The sequence below is a fragment of the Lissotriton helveticus genome, chromosome 12 (assembly GCF_964261635.1).
Source record: "Lissotriton helveticus chromosome 12, aLisHel1.1, whole genome shotgun sequence".
In the NCBI taxonomy this organism is placed as follows: domain Eukaryota; kingdom Metazoa; phylum Chordata; class Amphibia; order Caudata; family Salamandridae; genus Lissotriton; species Lissotriton helveticus.
In genome coordinates this window covers 137,216,920-137,238,741 of record NC_136073.1, presented here as the reverse complement: position 1 = coordinate 137,238,741, position 21,822 = coordinate 137,216,920, and the positions used below count along the sequence as shown (strand labels likewise).

The 21,822-nt window shown below is 46.1% G+C and overlaps 3 non-coding genes across 3 annotated transcripts; 1 reads left to right on the top strand and 2 right to left on the bottom strand.

The window, feature by feature from the left end:
* Positions 1-10,751: 10,751 nt before the first annotated feature.
* On the bottom strand, positions 10,752-10,825 carry TRNAT-AGU (transfer RNA threonine (anticodon AGU)). The gene has a single exon. It is a non-coding gene; the product is annotated as a tRNA-Thr (tRNA).
* A 602-nt stretch (positions 10,826-11,427) lies between these two features.
* On the bottom strand, positions 11,428-11,501 carry TRNAI-AAU (transfer RNA isoleucine (anticodon AAU)). Its single transcript has one exon. It is a non-coding gene; the product is annotated as a tRNA-Ile (tRNA).
* A 659-nt stretch (positions 11,502-12,160) lies between these two features.
* Positions 12,161-12,242, top strand: TRNAS-AGA (transfer RNA serine (anticodon AGA)). Its single transcript has one exon. It is a non-coding gene; the product is annotated as a tRNA-Ser (tRNA).
* The last annotated feature ends 9,580 nt before the right edge of the window (positions 12,243-21,822 follow it).

The following is a 21,822-nucleotide window of genomic DNA, read 5'->3' as shown; positions in this document are numbered from 1 at the left end:
TGGGGGGGTCGAGGGTGCAGCTATGGAGCGGAGTAAGGGGAAAGGAAAAAGCAGAAATAGCAACAGTCAAAACAATAATACCAAAAACGTGACACAGACTACGGCTGATCTGGGCACAGGCTCGAACCCCAGTCATGACGGCAGTCGCAGGGGAGAGCACTCACAGGTGTTGCTGAGGCGGCAGGGGAGCGACCCGGCCCTGGAGCAGGGTCGAGGGTCGCTTGCAACGGCTCGAGACTCTTGGCAGTTGAGGTCGAGTGCCAAAACAAAACTTGAGGGTGTGAACTGAAAAAAACCTCTGCTTCACACCTGAAAGGCGTAATTTAGCGACTCCGAGCTCCTCCACGGAGCACGGAGTGCCCGAATTCTGCCAACTCCGAGGCAGAGCAAAGTTTACTGCGCGAGACTACTCAATACACCATTTTCATCATGCCACATTACTGTACAATTTCTCCGTCTGAAACCATGTAAAGGATGTTCTCTTGCTCTCCTAAGAAACAGACATCAATCATGACTTGTATTGATCTGTACTTAGAATATTTTTAATGTTTCTCATCTGCTGCTAAACTGAGCAGTCCTTATGACAGGAAGCTTGTTGATTAATTATTTCTTTTGTGTTAAATGGTATTTTGTTTTGGCTACTGACTAGATTAGGGCTCAGCTTCCACTACCATTACAGATTTACAATTTATTTACATTTTGAATATTTTGAATTGATTGACCAACCATTATTTTTTTGCCTTCTGTAATGATTCTTCTATATAAACCTTTATGGTTTGCATTTTGAACATTTTGTTGGGTACATTTTCTAATGTGAATTCTCTGGTCTTACTTAGATCATTAGTAAGCCTAGGCAGAGTTTGCAGAGTTCCGCTCTTCGCGCAAGAAATCATTGTCCACATCTCTCTTTTAGGAGCAAAAAAGGCCACTTTATTTTAGGACAGGTGCATCATAATTTTCACGAAACACATTTCATTATTTATTTATTTACAAAAACCAACTCTACAATGATCTTAGAAAACCTGAATCCCAAAACCCAGAACGAAACTCCTATCTACTACCCCTAACCTACCCACGCTACCCTTCAGGATGGCCAACCCGCTCCAGGCTGCCCACCCCCACTACCAAAAACCCGCCTATAAGTAGAACAAAGGCACCCATCCTAACCGTGGCAGGCCAAGAAAGGAGCAGCACCTAGGGTACCACAGAAGAAAAAACACACCCCCCACCCAAATGGAAAAGAAAAAGAGGGAGGGTGGGTGGGGCAAAACAAACCTCCCTACTAGCCACCCGCTACGCAGTTACGCCACTGCCAGCCTAACCCCCTTATATCACTTCCCTAATCAGCCCACACCTGCTTTCCTGCTTCTCGCGCGAACCTACCCAGGGAGAGACCGGCTCGCGCCTGGCTCTCCCTGGGTCCCCCCTCGCGCAAGAAATCATTGTCCACATCTCTCTTTTAGGAGCAAAAAAGGCCACTTTATTTTAGGACAGGTGCATCATAATTTTCACGAAACACATTTCATTATTTATTTATTTACAAAAACCAACTCTACAATGATCTTAGAAAACCTGAATCCCAAAACCCAGAACGAAACTCCTATCTACTACCCCTAACCTACCCACGCTACCCTTCAGGATGGCCAACCCGCTCCAGGCTGCCCACCCCCACTACCAAAAACCCGCCACCCAGGAAAACCTTTAGTGTTTTCCTGCCCCACCAAAAGGACAGGAAGGAGCACACCATAACTGTACCTGAAGAACCTTACTAATCAAATCCCTGAGTTCTAAAAGGTAAAAAGAAATACCCAAAGCCGAGAGATGCACACCGTCCTCACAAAATAAATGATGTTCCGAGACCTGTAAATGATAATGATTCAAACAGTAGATACCCAAATTATGACAAAAAGGTCGCATTGTCCTGTTCACTTTTCTCCTGGCCTTTTCAAGGGCGGAATGGTTCCTTGCTCCACGCCACTGCAGACGAGGCACAAACTCAGTCCATATCAGCATGGTGCTCACCCATGTGGTTTTGATAATTTCCAGATCTTGCTTCATGAGTTTCAACAAAGATAACCCAGAGAGAGAAACCAAGTCATTCTCGCCAAGATGGAGCACCAAGAGATCCGGAGGGCCCCCCAAACACTGGGAAACCAAGGCAGCTAAGGCGGGAAAAAGCCCACCCCACCGCATGCCCCCTGTTCCATGCCAGGAGACTTCATGTTCCGCGCTGTTGAGACCCAGCGATCTCCCACAGAGCTGAGTGGCAGCGGCGCAAGCTGCACGTTTAATAAAAGAGTGCCCTAGTATCCAAACCCTCCGTTTGCCTCCGGGGGCCGACGGCCAAGGACCTAGGAGAGAAAGAAATGTTAGACAATCCAAACAATTCACTATTTCCTCACATATTTCTCACAGCACTTGGAACGCCAACGACCAATGCGTCTGATCTGGGACCAGTCCCACCCCAAACGAGCGGCCTCCGTCGCCGCACCAATTCTGAAGGAATGGGTACCAAACTGAACCGGATCCTTCCCCAAGCGCAACAAAACTTTGCGCAAGACAGCCAGCAATTGGGAAGCCACAATGGGACTACCATCCACATGACAAAATATAGACCCCTGGAGAAAATGTGGAGATGATACAAACACTTCCCATTCCCCAACCGGACAACAAGCAGAAACACCACTCCTGCCAAGGAACACCCACTTACCCCTCCCCAACTGGTCGGTTTTGGATGCCCGCAGCCACATCCGCACCCTGTCACTCTCCAACACTACCTCACTGCTAGTCATGCCTACCCTACCCCGTAACCCCAACAATTCCGAAGCCCGAAATGCCCCAAAGAACAACCAAATGAAACACAAACGAAACTTGGCACACTCAAAAGCATCATGACAACACAACTCCAACTCTGGTAACAACAACTGAAGCAACTCAAAAGTCACTGGCTGCCGTAGCTGCGGACCACCAGCCCGAAGCCTAGCCAAACCTTTCAACATTTTACGAACCAACACCCCCCCAACCGGATCCCTCCCCCACCAAAGTAGCCCATAAAAAGAAATCCCAGCCAACTTGCCCGAAATGGTAGTGGGCGATAGACCTTTATCTGCCAAATGCAACACAAACTGTAAGATAACACGTTCATCAGACCAACCAGCCCCAGCCGGGCCCACCAACTCCTTACCGAACTGCAGAAACTCGCTCCAAGCCTTCACATACCCCCGCCTCGTTGAGGCGGCCACCGAATGTTCGACTAATTGGTGAACCCTCAATCCCCCATGGCCCATACGTACTGTGGGATCGCTGTTGGTTCCAGGTCCGCCCCAGGAGCTAACTTGCGGAACTCGGCCCACTGAAATCGAGACAAAGAGTCAGCGATGCAGTTAGAAGTGCCAGGAACATGCCGTGCTTTAAAGACAATATTTAATTGCAGACACCGCAGCATGAATGCGCGCAGGAGTCGCAACACCCGCAAATCACGAGCCTTCTGGTGATTGACAAGATGTACAACTGCCAAATTGTCCACATGAAACAAAATTGATCGATTCCGAAACTCATCCCCCCACAGATACAAAGCAACCAGCAGTGGGAAGAGCTCCAGAAATGCTATGCTACGACCTTGGTCCCGCCAGAGCGCCGGCCAGCCGGCCGCGCACCACCGACCGTCCCAAAAGATTCCGAAGCCATGAGCCCCAGAAGCATCAGTGAACAACTGTACTTGCCACACCATGTCCTCATCCGCAAAAAACAAGGACACGCCATTGAACTCCTGCAGAAAACTAAGCCAGACTGTCAGATCAGCACGGACAGCGGTGGTAATTCGTACCCGATGATGGGGAAGGCTCGCACCGGACATGGACAGACCCAGACGTCTACAGAACGTCCTGCCCGCCCGAACAACCCGACAAGCAAAATTGAGGTACCCCAACAGCTTCTGGACAGTTCTCAAAACTACTTTCCGCTCCCTCAAAACCAGTTGGATGAAGTCAGACATTTCCGTCACTTTAGCTGCAGGCAATCGCGCCACCATAGACAGCGTGTCAATTTCAATCCCCAAGAAAGTCAGGGACGTACATGGGCCCTCAGTCTTGTCCGGCGCTAAAGGAACACCCAATTCCTCCGCCAGGGCCTGAAAGCTGTTCAAAGCCGACTGACACTGCCCGGAGCGACCTTCCCCAATGAAAAGAAAATCATCAAGGTAATGACAGACCAGGACGTGGCCAGTAACAAAAGTGAATCTCCACTGCAGGAAGGTACTGAAAGTTTCAAACAGGGAGCAGGACACTGAACAGCCCATAGGCAACACACGATCCACATAGAAACAACCATCAAACTGCATTCCTAACAGACTGAAATCCCAAGGATGGATGGGCAAAAGCCGGAAAGCCGACTGAATATCGCTCTTCGCCAGCAATGCCCCAACACCTGCCAGGCGCACGAGCCGTAAGGCATCGTCCACCGAGGCATAAGCAACACTCGAGTCGGCCGGATCGATGAAGTCATTAATGGAGGTACCCTCGGGCCAGGACAGGTGATGGATAAGACGAAACTCTCCTGCCGCCTTCTTGGGCACCACGCCCAGGGGTGAAACAATCAAGTCAGGCAGAGGACAAGATACAAAAGGACCAGCAATCCTACCAGCCGCCAGCTCGGCATCCAGTTTTTTCCGCACCACATGGGGACTCTCCTTCGCCGACTTCAAATTGTCCGACCACCTGCCCACCCTGGGTCCCTGATATCCAATCCGAAAACCAATTTTGAAACCCCAAGACAAAATCTTAGCGGCATCAAAATCTGGATAATCCACCAGCCAGAGATCGAGAACCGTCTGCCTAATAGGAGTAGGAGCCCTTGTAAACAGGCTGTTGGTGCTGTCCCCTACCCCCGGAACCTCGTCCCTGATCGCCCAAACGTTGTCCAGGAAAACAGTGGGTGAGGGAGTGCTTTCCCCCACACTGGGAACACTCATGCTTGTACCTACAAGCTGGCCTGTTACAGGAACCCCGGTTAAAGTGCCAGCAAGTGCCAGTGGCGGCTGCTTGACCTCTGCCCCAAACCCCCGCCCCAGACTGAGCGGGGCGAGCTGAAAAGGGCCGATAATGCACCGGCTGACCACTAGCCGTGTGGGTCGTAGCAGGCGGATTTGCCGATGCCATCCACTGTAACCATAATTCGGAGTCAACCTCACCCCACGAACGCTCGGGGAAAGCGCTCATGCGGGCCCGAAATTCGTCATCATATGACAACCATGCAAAGCCACCAAAATAACTGTGAGCCTTGCGGACGATATCTGCATATTTAAACATAGCAATTGCCTTCTCAGGATGACGTTGACAATAAACACTGGCATAAATCAGAAAGGCCGAAGTCCAATTCTCTATAGACTTCGGAACACGGGGCCGCCGCGCCAGTTCTAGTTCCTCCTCCTTCGACCCCTCCTTTGCCTGAATATCTCTATGAAGAAGTCGAAAAACATCCACAAATGCCCCAGACCATATCAGATTCTTCGTTTTCTCGGACAAATGAGACCCCAAAGGCATTCCCACCCCGGAATAAGGCAACTTTTTCGGCAGGATACTATCCTCCGCCACCTGTGGGGCAACCATTCCACCATTCCCAGCAGTAGAAACCTCTTTGGCAACTTGCCCCGTAGAAACATTCGAAAATACCGGCCGCTCAAGCCTCGGTCCCAGAGCGACTCGCTCAACCACAACCCCATCCCTCGTAGAAACATGCGAAAGTACAGGCCGCTCAAGCCTCGGTGCCAGAGCGACTCGCTCAACCACAACCCCATCCCCCGTAGAAACATTCGAAAGTACAGGCCGCTCAAGCCTTGGTGCCAGAGCGACTCGCTCAACCACAACCCCATCACCCGTACCAATAGACCTTGTACTCTTCACAGGGAGACTCTCCCTAGGTTGCCACACAGACCACCACCCATCCTTACCTCTGGGCAACTGCTCCGACTGCAGTGTGACAGCCCCACGCTCCTTCTGCGAAGGTCCAGAACTCACTGCCCCTCGTACACCGGCATGGTCCGCTCGAGACTCCTGCGAAACACGAGAGACAGGGGGTTGCCCCAACCCACCCCCCTGGGCCCGTGCAGCCAAAAGCCCAACATTGGTGTCTCTCAATTCCCCTTCCTCCAAATCCTCCTCACGAAAATTACCACAGAAAGCTTCATCAGAAAATAAAACTTGGTCACTGCCACTGGGCATAGCCCCATCACCAATACCCCCATCATAAAACTGCCAATCAATAGGCTGAAAACTGTGTACATTGAAAGCTGTAGACGAGCTATCCGCTCCAGATAGCCCCCCGTGAAGCCCACCACTGGAAACAGCCGTGTGGACAGTTCCCGGGCCCGTAGAAACAGCCGGCAGCCGCCCAGCCGAAGGCGCCGGACGAAAACTGCGGCCGCTCGAGCCAGAAAAGGAAGAGGACCCCAGAACAGGCTCCCTGGAAACGAAAACGCCATCACCCCCCAAGGAACTGGTCGCCGACGCCAAACCATGGCCACCCACCGCCCCAGGCTCAGGACACCCAAAACGGCCACCCGGCCGACCCCTGGGGACCGGGAACAGGGAAGGACCAGGGCCCACGTGCGTCCCCCCATGGAGCAAACCCCTCCCACCCGTAGCCAAATGAGGGGGGGTGGCAGTTCCCAGGCCAGGCACACCAGCGTCCGTAGACTGTGCAGGCGGGGGTGGCAGCCCACTGGGTGCAGCACCCGCAGAGGGAAGAACAGCAGCAGGTGGCGGGGCTTCAGGGGGGGGGCAGACAGGTAACGCGTCCGGCAAGGGCCGTACATCAGCCCCACCTTGGGGTGGGGAACCAAAAGAGAGGTGAGGGGCCGTACCAGGCCCCGGCACAGCGGGGGAGAGCAGGAAACATTGCCCGTTCAGCCACAGGTAAGGCGAGGCCCCGGCCGGCATTAGAGGAACCGCAGGGGGGGGGGCAGGGGGCACCGCTGCAAGGGGGGGGGGTTGCACATGCCCAGGCACATCCAGGCTCCTCCCACGCTTGGGCTTTGGGCCCGCCGGAGGCTTCCCCGACTTCCCCCGCACCAGCCCGCTGGGGCTCGGTGCCTGCCGGCCCACCGAGCGACCCCTCCTCCCCCCGGGCGCCCCGCGCGTGTCAGCAAGAATAAATGGCAGAGCACATATCTGCTGAGGGGCACCCGGGGCATCCAGTGGGGGCTCCACATCGACGGCGGGCGACACCGGCCCAGGCCCGTCTTCCGGCATAGCCGCGTCTCCGTCTTGCTCCTCCTCCAGGCCCTGCGAGAGGCAGGCCTCAACCGCCCTGGAGACGCCCTCAGACGCCCTGCGAGGGGGGCGGGACAACCCGACCCACGCCTCCGCCGGAACACCCGACCGTAGCAGGTCTTCGCGCCCCGCCTCACAAAGGATCCTCACAGCCCTCCGGACCTCCGCCGCTTCCTCCATGCCCCAGGACACAAGGTAAAAACACGAGCGCCACAAAACAAACCTCCCTACTAGCCTCCCGCTACGCAGTTACGCCACTGCCAGCCTAACCCCCTTATATCACTTCCCTACTCAGCCCACACCTGCTTTCCTGCTTCTCGCGCGAACCTACCCAGGGAGAGACCGGCTCGCGCCTGGCTCTCCCTGGGTCCCCCCGTGGAACTCCGCGTAGTGCAAAAAACACTCCGCTGCGCTATGTGGAGCTCCACAAATGGCAGAGTGCGTTAGATAAAGGCCCTTTGTGGTTATTTTTACCACTGGGTGTTTGCCCAAACTGTTAAATCATCATGAATGGCACCATGCACAGTGCAAGCGGGTGCTCCTTCCTTTTTGCCGCTCGAGTAGACTTTTTACTTGAGCAGCAGCTTTCTCAATGCAAACTGAAGGTTTCTCAATGCGAGCAGTCGCAAGCTTACGTAGCCACTCGCACTGAGGAATTTGACCGCCTGCATTGAAAAATCTTGTTGGGAGTTTGATTTTCCATGTTCGCACTTGCCAACTTGACATTGACGATCGCGAATGAGGAAAAATCTTGCCAGGAGGTGGATTTTCCTCGCTTGTGCTTACCAACGTGATGTTGACGAGCACGAGCAAGGAAAAAAAGCTGAGCAGAGTTTTCCGGAACTTCGCAAGCTCCGCGTAAAGCCGAGTGCGGAAAACTCTGCAAACTCGGCGAGCTGAGCAGAGTTCACCGCCCATACTTAATCATTAGGGTCCTCATCTTTAAAGACTAACACATAGCCGCGATTCATTAATCTGCCCTTTTAAAGCTAAAAAGCACCAACACTAAATTACCCAAAAAGGTATCCCGCCCACTCAAAATGGGGCTCACTGTAATAAATGTAGCAAAAACTGTAGCTTACCTCCCTAAAGGCTCAGGAAAAGCCTCAACTGCCCAGCAATCAGGGTAACAAAGCGAGCAAAGAAATACATCTGCCGTAGCTCAGAAAAAGAGGTAAATGGAAAGTGCAAATATGAAGATTCAGGATGGAAAGCAGGTGAAAGAAAGTGCAAAGGGATGATTAAAAACCCATCCTGGTTAAAAGTAAAATCAGAGGTTAAAAAAGGTTTACAATATTTGAAAGTAAGATTAACCGTGCAACTCACACTGACAGTTTAAAAAGACCAAGTCTGGTGAAATTCTGTGGAGTTGAAACAACAGCAACATGGAAAACTAGACAGCTTGGCTGAATCTGGAACTAGAGCTCAGCAAAGTTTGCGCTGAAATGCAAGTTTCATAAGCCAATTTGTTAATTTTAGTCAACGAAAGCGATATTGGACTGCATCTCCCACAACACAGTAGGTTGCTGAAAGAAAACATAGAACTGGAAAGCAATGTCATTGATAAAATAGCCATTGGTACAGTTGTTTAGTTTCTTGGCCCTATCGCTAATGTTGTCACAATACTCCCAACTGTGCAAGATAGGGTTGGTGTACCATATCTGCATGTATTGCCATCATCAATAACTGGGAGCAGAGGTTCAAGTTCAAGTCAAGTTTCAAAGCTTTATTCGACAGCATTGTCATAAAAGCATTTTCACCCTAATCTAAACATGAATAAATACTATACTAAGTTACAACAATTAAAATACACATTAAATACAAAATGCTGGCGAATTCATGTTTTTAAAAAGAATTTTACGGCTAAAAGTACAAAGTCATTGTACCTAGATCACAGATAATAAGACCAGCTAAAAACATAATACTGTTCATTAATCACTTTTCATTAAGGTTAAAGTGCGGGTGCGTATGCAGAGGTTCTAAGGGCCTCACTCACCTTCACATAATGCTTAATGCACCTCTCCATGCAAAACTCAGGATTCACGGAGAATGAAGGAAACTCTATAGAGGTAAAATAAATCTTCGTAAGCCTTGTAATGATAAAATTGATCCCCACTGGAGAGAAATGCATTGTCAAAATATCCAAAGATCTAAATTATGTAACAAACCCGGGTCATATATGGGGTTACCTTCCACATCAGAACTACTGATTGCACTTTATAAGCCACTTTCAGTTTTTGGGTTAGCTAGTGGCATCATCCTAAGCACAATATGTATCATTATCATTTAAATCATTCCTAAACTGATTGTTTTGTATCATTACATGGCCTCCAGATGGATCTGTGTGTACTTGGCACAATACCCTAAGTAGACTCTTCAGAACTAAACACAACACTTCAGGTGTGACTCCAGGTTTGGGCCACAATCTGCTATACTGGCCTGTAAAGTGGATATCATCTGCCCAGGGGCCCAGCTAGGTCTAGACATATTATTCCAAAAGAACCCTTCAGAAATTTACAAAACACTCAACGCAAGGCCTTGCTTGTGATGTGTACATTGTCCAGTTGTAAAAGTACCTCTGTTTTCTGCTGGTTTTATTACCGCTCCCTCTGCATTCCAACATCAGTTGTGTCATGCTCAGTCTTATCATATAGGGTAAAGTTGAAAAGCCGCTACCTATGCTGTAGACCTTTCTGTGCTACTGCTTAATTTGAACCGATGGGGGCCACCACCCTCATTTCTGTGGACCTTATTGTGTGTTTCTGCAACAAGACATTTAGCGAGAGCAAGACGGGATAAACACATAAAGCAGTAGGACGGGTGAAGATATAAACAGAAAAATATGTCACAAAGGGAGAAAGCAGGAACCTGGATCAGTTAGAAAAAGGGGAAAAGAGAGTCTGTAGTGAAAGAAAGAGGCATAGAGTCGAGTCAAAAACTAGGCAGCCATGGAATTTGGCGCACCAGCCTTTAATTGCAATGCAGAGGCCTCAAACTTTGGGCAGCAGCACTTATTTTTTTTTTTACAAATTAAGCACTGCTGTTTTCTAAAGCTAAACTTGCACTGCTGCCTCGGCTTTTAAATATCTTGAGATGCATAACCTGCAATGATTCTGCATGTATTGTAACAGGGTCAGTAATGGAAGCTGACACATATGCTGCATGTGTTGTTCCAGTTGTTTGAAGCGGGCATTACTGCTTCCCATACTGTACATTGATGCCAGCGAAGACAGGAGAAATGTTTTTACTTCCCAAAGCCAACATGCGGGGCGTTGAAAATCAAAGATACTCGGAGTTGGTGGCACAAATTACGTTGGCATTTTAAACACCAAAACCATGTCATAGCTTTTGAGGCGTATTAGCGTTCACTCTTGAAAATTATAATAACAACAGAAACGGGCTTTGCAGGCAGTATATCGTTGTTAATTTACAAAACAGCAAGTCTTCTTTAGTCTGTCGGAAATAAGCTTTAAAAAAACACCAAGGCACTGCTGAGATTCGAACTCAGGATCTCCTGTTTACTAGACAGGCGCTTTAACCAACTAAGCCACAGCGCCAGATGTGCTCAAGCGTATGCCCTTCGCCTACTGTCCACCGATAACTGGCCAGTGACACACATTTTGTAGGTGGATAACACTTGCAATATGAATAGAAACATTGAAAAAATAGGTAATAAAGAACTGCATATCACTATAAGTAATTATTTGTTTTTATTTTGTAATGTTTTCAAGTATGTACACCACACCATAGAATTGGTTGACAAAGTGCTCAAAACATGCAGTAAACCACACAATACGAGACTGCAACAATTATAAAGGGCACCAATATATTATGCAATATGATTTAATGATGGCTACATAACCCATGTGCTTTTCCCTTCATCTCTCTTGACTTCTATAATTCCCACCGAGAACGCGAGAAACCGCTCCTCTCAGAGAGAAAGTGTGCTCTTCAGAGGCGTACCCGGTTCAAATAGTGCTTCATAAAGTGAAGTTTCAGAGACCCTTGAAAACATGGAGGAGGTTGGTATTGCGAAGGGGGGAGGAGTTACATAGCAGTAGCAACACACACCCTGGTACAAATAGTAAAGTACCTTAATAGACAACCTTGTATATCTTTAATGCATGTTTTCTCTTTAGAAGAAGAAAAAAATATATAGTGGCCAGTACGGGGATCGAACCCGCGACCTTGGCGTTATTAGCACCACGCTCTAACCAACTGAGCTAACCGGCCATCTTGATGAATAATAATGGAATGTTTTTGTGATAGAGAAGTGCACACATAGAGGATTGCCATGTCATGATAGGTTCATGACTAACACATTGAGCCGCTCCTACAATCCTGGGTTGACTCATTTGCGCATACAAGGAAAGATCAGCAAAGAGCACGTACATTAAATCACGAATGGTACTGAAGGCGCTTCATTAATAAGACTGACACGATGAGCAACTCCAGGGAAAGATAGACCGAAGAGCAGCATCACTCCACAGCTCCCCGCCCCCTCCCACGTACTTTAGAAAAGGACTGGTCTCTGCTCAGCAGCACCGCGCATGCTCAATGTTCTTCGAGTCCTCCTCCCACCGAAAACATACCACACACTACCACAAACTGGCCTCTACGTCCCTAACCCTTCACTTTCTGTACCCTTTTTTCGGTACCACTTTCCCAATCCCTCCCCGCCCCTCACACTTTCAAATATCTCGCTCACTTCATATAGTTTTTTCTATGATCCCCTCGAGTACACAGCTTGTACTTTCCAAACGGATAGAGAGAGGGCTGTTAACCCATTATTTTATTCTGTACCCCTTCATAGATTGTCGAATTTTTCCAAACATGTGAGTACACGATCATATAACCTCTAGAGTAGTAAAGAACTATTGAGCTTACAGGAAGTAGTCGTGGCCGAGTGGTTAAGGCGATGGACTAGAAATCCATTGGGGTCTCCCCGCGCAGGTTCAAATCCTGCCGACTACGAGTTATTTTTACACTTAACACTTTTGATCATTGGTGAGTGAGCTCCAGTACTCTCTCACACCTAAATAGATTTTTTGCTCTCCCCCATTTTGTGGCCACGAATTATATGGTTCCTGGGTCCCCATGTGACCCAAATGTTTATCATATCACAGGGTGAAGGAGTCAGTGACAATATTTCTGTGGGGGTTTAAAGCAGAACAGGTTCAACCAAAAATAGGTTGCTTTCATTTTCATCATGGATTAAGGGCTGATTCATTGATTAATTAATTGTCTCAGACTTCTTTTTGGAATTTTCCAGGACTATGCTGGGTTGAACTCCCTTTAATTGTAATTTATCATTCAAATTGGTTAGGAGATCAAGGTCAAAGACAATGGAATTATGTGTTTCAGAAGCTGATGCATTTTCTGCATAATTGTGGCTTGACAACTCTTGCCATATAATCCACCCTCTGGGGCATAACTGCATAATTAAAAAAAACGACAATCTAGCTCCAAAGGCTCAAAGATACCTTGGAAAGTGCTGCATGTGGTAGATCCTTTGAGAAAGGTTAACTGGTCACATTGTGTGGTGCATTACTAACCTGGTACTAATGAGGTGAACCTTTTTCCCACATAGTATAGTAAAATGTCTTAAAAATTAAATGCTACTCCCACAGAATAAGCTGCATTTTAAGGTATCATTTGCTATTTCTTGCTGCACAATTTGGCTCACTTTCACCCCATAATTCCAGTTCTGGGCTAGCTCGAAGGACTTGTCGATATTCAGAGCCACAGGAATTGTTCGATTTTCAATGTTCAGAGCCATTGCAATTAAGTAACAGGGAGGACCAAATTATGACTAAACTATACAGCAAGTAAAGGCAAATTATGCAGCCTAATGCTTCATTTTTAGCAATGGTATTTCTTATTTATATTGTTATGTTTAAATATGCTAACACTGCTTGGACAAATAGTTCACCTCTTTAGTATCAATTTAACTCTCAGATACAGCAACACACAACAGAAAGTTGACCTGTAAACCTCTCCCAAGGGCCTACTACTGAGCAGCAACATATTGCTGTATTTTTGGAAAATTTGTATCCATGTGACCTAGGACCAATTATTTTTGCTAAAATCTGCAGATTATGCAGCAGATGATGGATTAAGAAGCGCTGTGGGTGATTCGATTGGTCCAAGTTGTCCTATCGAGATGGAAAGAATCTTAGCGTGAACAACTGTTCTAAAAGCTGAGGGCGGAATGAAAGGTTATAGCCTCCTTGGGAGAATGAGTCTGATGGAGGCAGTTTGTGAGTCTGGAAATATGGAGAGACAAATTTATTTCATATCAATAACATTGAAAGCAGTTTTTACAATGGGAACACGGCGGGAACAATGTCAAGACAAAAAATACTGGCTGATATCTGCAGGAACTATCTGATAAGGTTTGGACCACTGATGATGAGTTCCATCACCTGAAGAGTGGCTGCCTGAATGCATTCAATGATTTCTGTGCTGCCTTAAATGTTGCCGGGCATTAGGAGAAGGGTGTAACTATTGGTGTGAGGATCTGGCTCAGGTTGTGGCCAATATATGTGGTTCTGATCAGGATGAACCTTTAAAGGTCTGCTGGTTACCTATGCTGTATTTCCACAATCTGCTCCAGCTCTGTCTTTGCCTCTATGCTTTCGACTTGGGGCATAAACAGAGCTCTCAGATTTCCCACTTCAGGGTGGGTCTGTACCCCACACATTGAAGGCTTTTTGTTTACATTCTGATGTCCGCAGTTTTGTTAACATCAAACATAAAATCAGGACCACAAGTTCCAAAAGGCAACACATTTTTTTTTACTAGATGGGCTTCTACCTCATATAGCCCTTCATTGCAGTTTTTCATTTTGTGTAACTACGTATAATTTTGCATCATTTTCCAAAAATGTTCTCATAATTATAAAAAAGCAAACTAAGCACATTTTGCACACACCTAATCCTTGTTTTATTTCAATGCTTTCCATCTAACCATGCTCAACCTTTATCACTTAGAGCATATCTCTCAGAGAAAGCCCCTCTTAGCAGCAAGCTCTCCAGGGGTCTTTGCTGTCTCTATCCTGTTTTAATAACTAGGTCTGCCATCAATCACACTGGATCAGATCTATTAGTGTTAAAAGTTGGTAATATACTGGAGATAATCAAATAAATACTAGACTAGACCAGATTGCCTCAAATTCATCAATCAGACTGAAAGATGTGTAATCACAATGTAAAAATGAATGAAGTCAAATAGCAAATGGAGTAATCCAAAAAGAACTTTTAAGATCCATGACAAAACCATAAGCAGGGTGAGCTGTTTAGACTATTTTTGCTGGGGTGGGTCATAAACTCTGCTCTGCCAGTGGAGTTCATGGAGTTTTACCACTCAACACTCCGCTTGGAGTGCGTAGTTTGGCAAAAACTCCACCAACTGCTGCATGGTGGAGTTTACCTGTCCCTGTAACTAATGACCATAAAAAAATGCCATCTAGCTCTCTCTGCATGCCCTGCATTTCTGATGCAATCAGTAAATTCTCTCGCTCTGCAAACCCCAACATTGTTCTTGAGCTTTCCCGCCCACCCGGTGGCATACATAAAACTTAACTCAGAAGCCTTCGAGCCAGAAGAAAATGACTAAGCACTTAGGCAAATTAGCACACCTTTTTACCACACCCCAGTCCCTATCCCTGATCCAACAGTTTTGTGAATCCTAGGCCTGTCAGTATTGCAACTGTTAATTACACAAGTTCACCATGTGTGGCAGAGGGACATTAATGCTCTTGTCTTGAACCAGAGTGGGTTGGACAGCTCCTCCCATGTAATGTCGTGTTTTTTCACATACTAATAGGTTGAGTACACAACTATGAAGTGGCCGACTGCTCATAAAGTAGACTATTGATATGTAACTTTTACTGCTGGCCTTAAGTTCACCCTTGCCCTGTTTTACCCTCGCTAACAGAGGTCCCACTTCCAAGAAATATAAATATTTATCATTTTTAATACAGCATTTAGACCCTTAGACCCCAATGAATTTCAAGCTTTGTAAAACAATGGTGCTGTTGGATGATATGACAGTTTGAGCAGCATTTATAGTAGTTGTCGATATCCAAGGTGGCTACAATAATAAGGAAAGCACCAGATACATACAAGTGGGCGGCATGAGTTGTTGAGCAGTTTTTGTTTTCAAATTGGTATTCTTTTTAAAGCAGTTGTTGTCATTAGGTGTAAATAGATTTCTATGGCTTCTTTCTAAAGACTGTTGAGCTTTCTTTAAACTTGGTATGAGCAATGAAAAGCTGCCTTCATATATCTTGGGGGTTTTCTCTGCACCCTTCTTCCCATGTCCCTGAGATGTGGAGTGGATGCTTGGGGAAGTGCCCTGCTCTCCGCCAAGATTCCAAGAGGCGCATCGGCATGGTAGGGTGGGCGAAAAGCATGGATGGGAATGAGAAGTAGAGGCTGGTGTGGAAGCAACAGGAGTCTGCAGTCTTGTACATGCACATGAGTGAGGTGAAGCAGCCAAGCAGAGGTTACTATGCAGATGCAGGGAGGGAATGCAATGAAGTGCAAGGGCAAATGGATCATGGGCAAAGCTCAGGTTCAAATGAGAGTGGAGGGAGCTGTAAATACAGCATTTTATACTCTAAGGTTGTGGAGTGCACAGAGAGATGGTACAATAAATATGCGTGCAGGACAAACACTTCTGCAGACACTCACAGCTTTAAGTTCATCAATGACACATGTACAGTAAGACAGACCCTCGTTCGTACACTAGTGTATACTGTTCACAAATGCCTCACTGATGAACATGTGCACTGTACACAAACAGTTGACCTTGCTGATAAACACAGGCACTGTACATGTAAAGACCTTGTGCTAATAAGACACATGTCTCTCATTAGAGACACACAAAAGACATACAGTTCCAAACTCGCGTAACTTGTAAGTCTCTTGCGGACCCACGTACAAGTGTATCAGGTAGTCTATCCTTGACGTACAAAATGGGTGGATGGAACTGTGGAATTTCGAAAAGTTTTTATGTAACTCCATAGAGTAAAGCTCTGCTATTACCGCTCACCCCTTCTATTTTGGAAGGAAGTTTGACGATAAGTTGCTCAGAGCTAAGCAGCTCACAAAAACTAAAGCCATCTTTTCCCAGTATGCTAACGCCATAGGGAGATTTTCAGGGAAACTTTGTAACATATTATTCAACCCAGTTCTCCAAGCTAACCAAATGAAAGCATTGGTAGCCTGCTCATATGGGTGGCACCTGTGGGTTTCAAAACGCTGAAACACACAAAAAAAGGTGATGGGAGGAATGCTTCTAATTTGTTTAACCACTAATAATTGCTCAGGATTGCATCTCAGTCCATTGTTCTTTCGCTCGGGTTGCATCCCAACTCATCGATCTATCTTTTGCTCACCATGCCACCTGAATTTGAACCCAGCCATAAATAAATAAGTCTTGATTCTACTCCTCATGGGAACAGTCCAGTTCGAAATTCCAAGCCAGGTCCTCCCTAAACGAGAACATAAGCAACCCAGGACCAGTTTTACCCAAGTTATGGTCTCATCAGCCAGGTACAGCTTGGTTCCAGTGACACAGTGAGCATGGGATACAAAACTCAGCATACCCATGCCACTCACTGCGGTACATGAAACACACAAAATGAGGGTGAAACCGGTCCTGGGTTGCTTGTGTTCCTGTTCAGGGAACGGCCCTGTATAGCCATGTTGCAAGCACCTTATTGGCCCTGGGTGCGAGCCTTTCTGGACAAACCCCAAGGAAATGACACCTTCAAGCCCACCCTACATCAGAGATACATACTGGTCCAATTTGAAAGTAAAGCAGGGAGGAGAACTTTTGATGCCATTTTGGAATATAAACCATCCAGTAAGTTGGAACAGTACACACATCAGCTCTATCCTAACCTAAAAAGGTCACATCATGTAAGATTTAGGCGGGGCTCGTTATCAGTGAACATTTCACTAAAAACTGGCACAAAAAAACCTAGGACTCACCATCATGCACTTGCAATCAAGATGGTGAGGAAACTTTATTGCATTTAATGCTTCTTTGTGCTTTGTCCCTGAATACAATGTGACAGTATCTATGACCCTTTTTTATCAGATTTAATGTCAGACAATGCAAAGTAGTTTGTCATTAAATCTGTGAGTGAATCCTGATGTATTCACAATGATTGTTTAACTGTATTTATGAAACCTGAAATGCAGCAAGACCTTACTCTCATGAGACTTTACTCTCCACATGTCCATGAGGACCCAGCTGTTTTGGTACATGGTGAAATGTATAACCCAGGCCCTCTTTCTTAAATGCCAATTGACAGGCCGGCTTTAGCACTGGTGGCACCCTGTGTGACAATGTTTGTTGGCACCCTCCTCCCCAATACCACCTTTGCCACAGATTCGCTCACTACCACCATTTGACAGTGTCCCTCAAGTCTCCATAACCACTGTCTCTTAGATTCATTTAGTTTTATAGTGCCACTCATACCAGTTTAAAATGTCAGAACACTACATCACATGCGCATTGCACAGAGACAATCATACTTGTGTAAATCAGTATACAGGAGATGTTACATAAGACAGAGGCCTACATGGTGTAGGAGTCACATTTTATTCATAGTGGTAGGCAATACAGTTTAAGAGTCCTTGGATTGGAAAATCATAAATTCAGAAATTCAAATGTGACACCATTGTTAGGGGTTATCTTTAATAATAATAAGAATTGATTTCTACCCAAATGAACCCCTTTTGCAATATTAGAACAACACAAGACAGGGCAAAAAATATATAGCTCTAATATGTTCCTTGTAGTTTGCATGCAGCTCTTTGATGGTAGTCAATGGCTCACTCCTCTATATTAAGATTTTAACTTATAAACTGCAAGTAATCATTGCACATAGTTCTGCAGCATTTCATAGAGGGCAAAATGTCAGTTCTCTATTTTGTTAGCACGACTAACGTCAACTTAAAGCTTCTGTTAGGGGTTTTCTTTAATAATAATAATAGGTGATTTCTACCCAAATGTACCCCTTTTGCAATATTAGGACAACGAAAGACTGGGCAAAAAATATATAGCTCTAATATGTTTCTTGAAGTTTGCATGCAGCTCTTTGATGGTAGTCCTAATGGCATGTAATGACGTGACTGAATGCCAAGTTATGCCTACATTTCAAACGTTTAATTTTTGAGTGGTAAAATCAGACGAGGATATTAATTACTCAATATGATTGTTAATTATGTTAATTTACCCAACTTTTGCATTCACTGAACCTAATTTGTTAAGCCAGTTAAATGGTACTTGCTTGTCTTTGTGGCACTATACAAGTTTTCAAATGTCCGCAAGCTGATAGGACCTAAGTGTAGTGGCCCTAAAAAACGGACCTATGCGTAGTGCAACTACAAAGCAGGGGTGCAATGCAGACCCCTGCATCCCCTGTGGTGCAATAATGCGCCCACCCTTCCCAGGGCCCCCATTCAGCCCGAAAGCTATGATTATTTGTGACGTCGAATTCTCTCAGGGCCCCTCAACACATTCTGTGCGGAAAGGGCATTGTTTTGTATCATGTCAGGGCTACCAATTGATACATATTGAATCATGTAAAAATTATGTTATTATTTATTATTCACAAAAAATAAAGCAACAAAAATGATGGCACACTTCAGCACACGAAAGCTTGATCCCCCCTCCCCCCCCACACACTCCTACTTATGAGTGCGCAGGAACAACAGCTGCCCCCAAAACATTGTAAATGGGACACGTTTTTTGCAGCAGGCATATTAACCCTCTGCGCCATGATGAGTCAGAACCTTCACTAGACAACTCTTCGGTCTCTCTCCGGGAAGAACATTAATCACCAGAATTGTCATTTTTATTGATGCCTGAAAATTGCTGGGACAATGGATGTGACATTAGGTGCTTTTAAAACAATGACGCCCCCACCCTAAGTCAGCGCCCAGTGCGGTGGCACTGACCGCACCGCACTAGAGCCGGCCCTGCCAATTAATATACCTTATGTAAAGACCAAATGCACATGACTGATGAAATTTGTCACAATACTGTTATTTATGCTGGGGCACCGCATGTTTTTAAATGCTTAAAATTCCTTTCTGATAAAAGAAGTTGATCAGTTGTTTCTAATATTCATTTTCATTTGAGTAAATATTTGCATATGGCTAGAGCCAACAATGTCACAATAGCCATACTTAATTAGTCTTGCTGAAATTTTTAGGTTTAGCCTGCACAGTGCTTGTGCTGTGCTTGAGAAATCTCCTGTTTTTAATATAAAGTTAAGAAGGATTTACATCCTGCCTCCTCTTTTTCCCGTTTTCTCATTGGTTCCTGTGCGTGCCGCTTACCTTTCCTCCATTTCTATTGGCTACAGTATATTTTCTTGCATTGACCAAAGTTTGTTCCTCCTCTGCTTCTCTTGTCAGTTTTCCGCTGCCGAAATACTGTTTACATTCCCATTGGTAGAACTATATTGCCATAAAGTTTTGCCTTTTACTATTGCAACATATATATATAACAATTTATCACCCGAAAAGATAATGGGGCAGATTGACAAGAAACTGACGCATCTGTAGGGATGCATCAGTTTCCCTGCACCAGCATACAAAACCCTTATGCCACCATGGATGGGCCCTATGTACAATACGGCGCACCATGGCGCAAGGATTGACAGATGTGTCCGAAATTCTGACGCAACTATTGGCGCAAAAGTCATGCTTTGCTGGAGCCATGTGGGAAGCATGACACATCTCCAGCAAAGCACGGATAGGCCTATTCTCAATACATTGCGTCACTCCTTACACCTACTTCAAGCAGGAGTAGGCTTGTGATGCAGTGGATTCCTAGAAGCTGGCACACTGAAATCTTATAGATTTCATTGTGTCACTTCTGAAAGGCTTTCCTGCATGGGAATGCCGCCCTGCATACATTATACCTGACGCAGGTATAATGTGACGCAGGGCTTTACAACATGACGCATCTCCCTTGATGCGTCACATTGTAAATTGGCTGCATTGTTTGTGGCTGCCACTGCTTCACAAAAGTGGCGCAACAGTGGTGTAAAAGTATTCCACGGGTGTTTGTTGTAAATCTGCCCCTAAGTGATTTGCATGAAATCACAGGATATTGCGCTGTGCAGCAAAAGACTTGGGATCCCCAGCTCTTGAGTCAGCAGCTCTGGCCGCTGTACCACATTCTCTTCACTACAGTGGTCTCTGTCAGGGAGCTCTTTCCTTTTCCCGGGCGATGATTGATGAAAACAGCTCTGTATTCATTATATAAGGAGAAAGCATGCATTACCAATGCGTGCTATTATTGTCCTGGGTGTTGCTTGCTCACAGAAGCCGTGATTGCTCTATTACACAAGAAGCTATTGAATTGCTCTTACTATGTCCATATTCTAAATTTCTCTTTTATTTCCGATTTTAACAGTAAAATTGTTTTATTTATTGTATGGATTTAATAGCTGAAACAATGAAGGCTATTTAATGAATTTCAACTTGATAAAACTTATTTCAGGCAAACATTCTTTGTCCCTTGGAACAAGGGCTTCACCCACAGACTCACTAAAGCTAAAATATTGGGTACCACTGATTGTAGTGTGTGCCTTAATCTTGTGACGACTCCATTCCGGTGTCAGCATGTATGTGGGCTTCCGATCTTCCTACTGAACAAACTTCAACTCATTCCAGTTGTTGCAGTTCGGGCTGTGTGCATGTTACATGTTTCCAACTATCGCCTCTCACGACATAGTCTCTCAATAGAACAATGGGAGAGGCTTAAGCCCCGTGTTTGCACAAAGGACATTCTACAGCCAAAAACAACCTGACCAAAGTATCTGTTGACCCCTTACAGCCCCAAGCGACCCTTACACTCAACTAGTCAGACATTACTGGCGGCTCGTTTTATTTTTTTCCACACCTGGTAATGTATGGTAAAGTACCCTTCTTTGGACTTCACATTCTTGCACTGGTAACATTGGGGGGCTCCTTGCTTAAAAGAACTGTAGGGTGTCTTATAACCCTACATTACCTAAGAACTGACGTCCAACAGTCGTTCAGCTATTGACAGAACCGCTAGAGCACATTACACTACCTCTTCTGTAAATGTAACATGCTTTACATTTCGTTTACGACATCCTACTAGTGTTTCTAAGCATTGTAAAGAAAAGTCGCTACTCTTGCCCCATACAGTGGTAGTCTGTGAGCACAGAGGCTCCCGCAGCCATCTCTGTGGTTAGAAATGTTTTTATGGGGGGGCGTGGCTTGGATGGCAAGGAGGCTAGAGACCTAAGTCCGGAGCTCCCGACCCCCAAGTCCAACGAGCGGCGCGCATCATTGTTCAACCCGTGAGAAACGGTCCCAAAAGCCAGGGAAGTGTGTGGGAACCGGTCAGGTACCCAGCGCGAGGCTCAGCGAGAGGGAAAGTCCAGGAACGAGGCGAGGACGGAGGAGAAGACGAGCTGCCAGGGGGAAAAGAGGAGCGACCCCAAGATGGCGGCTTAACCAAGCAGATCCGGGGGAAAGATAACAAGCTAGCC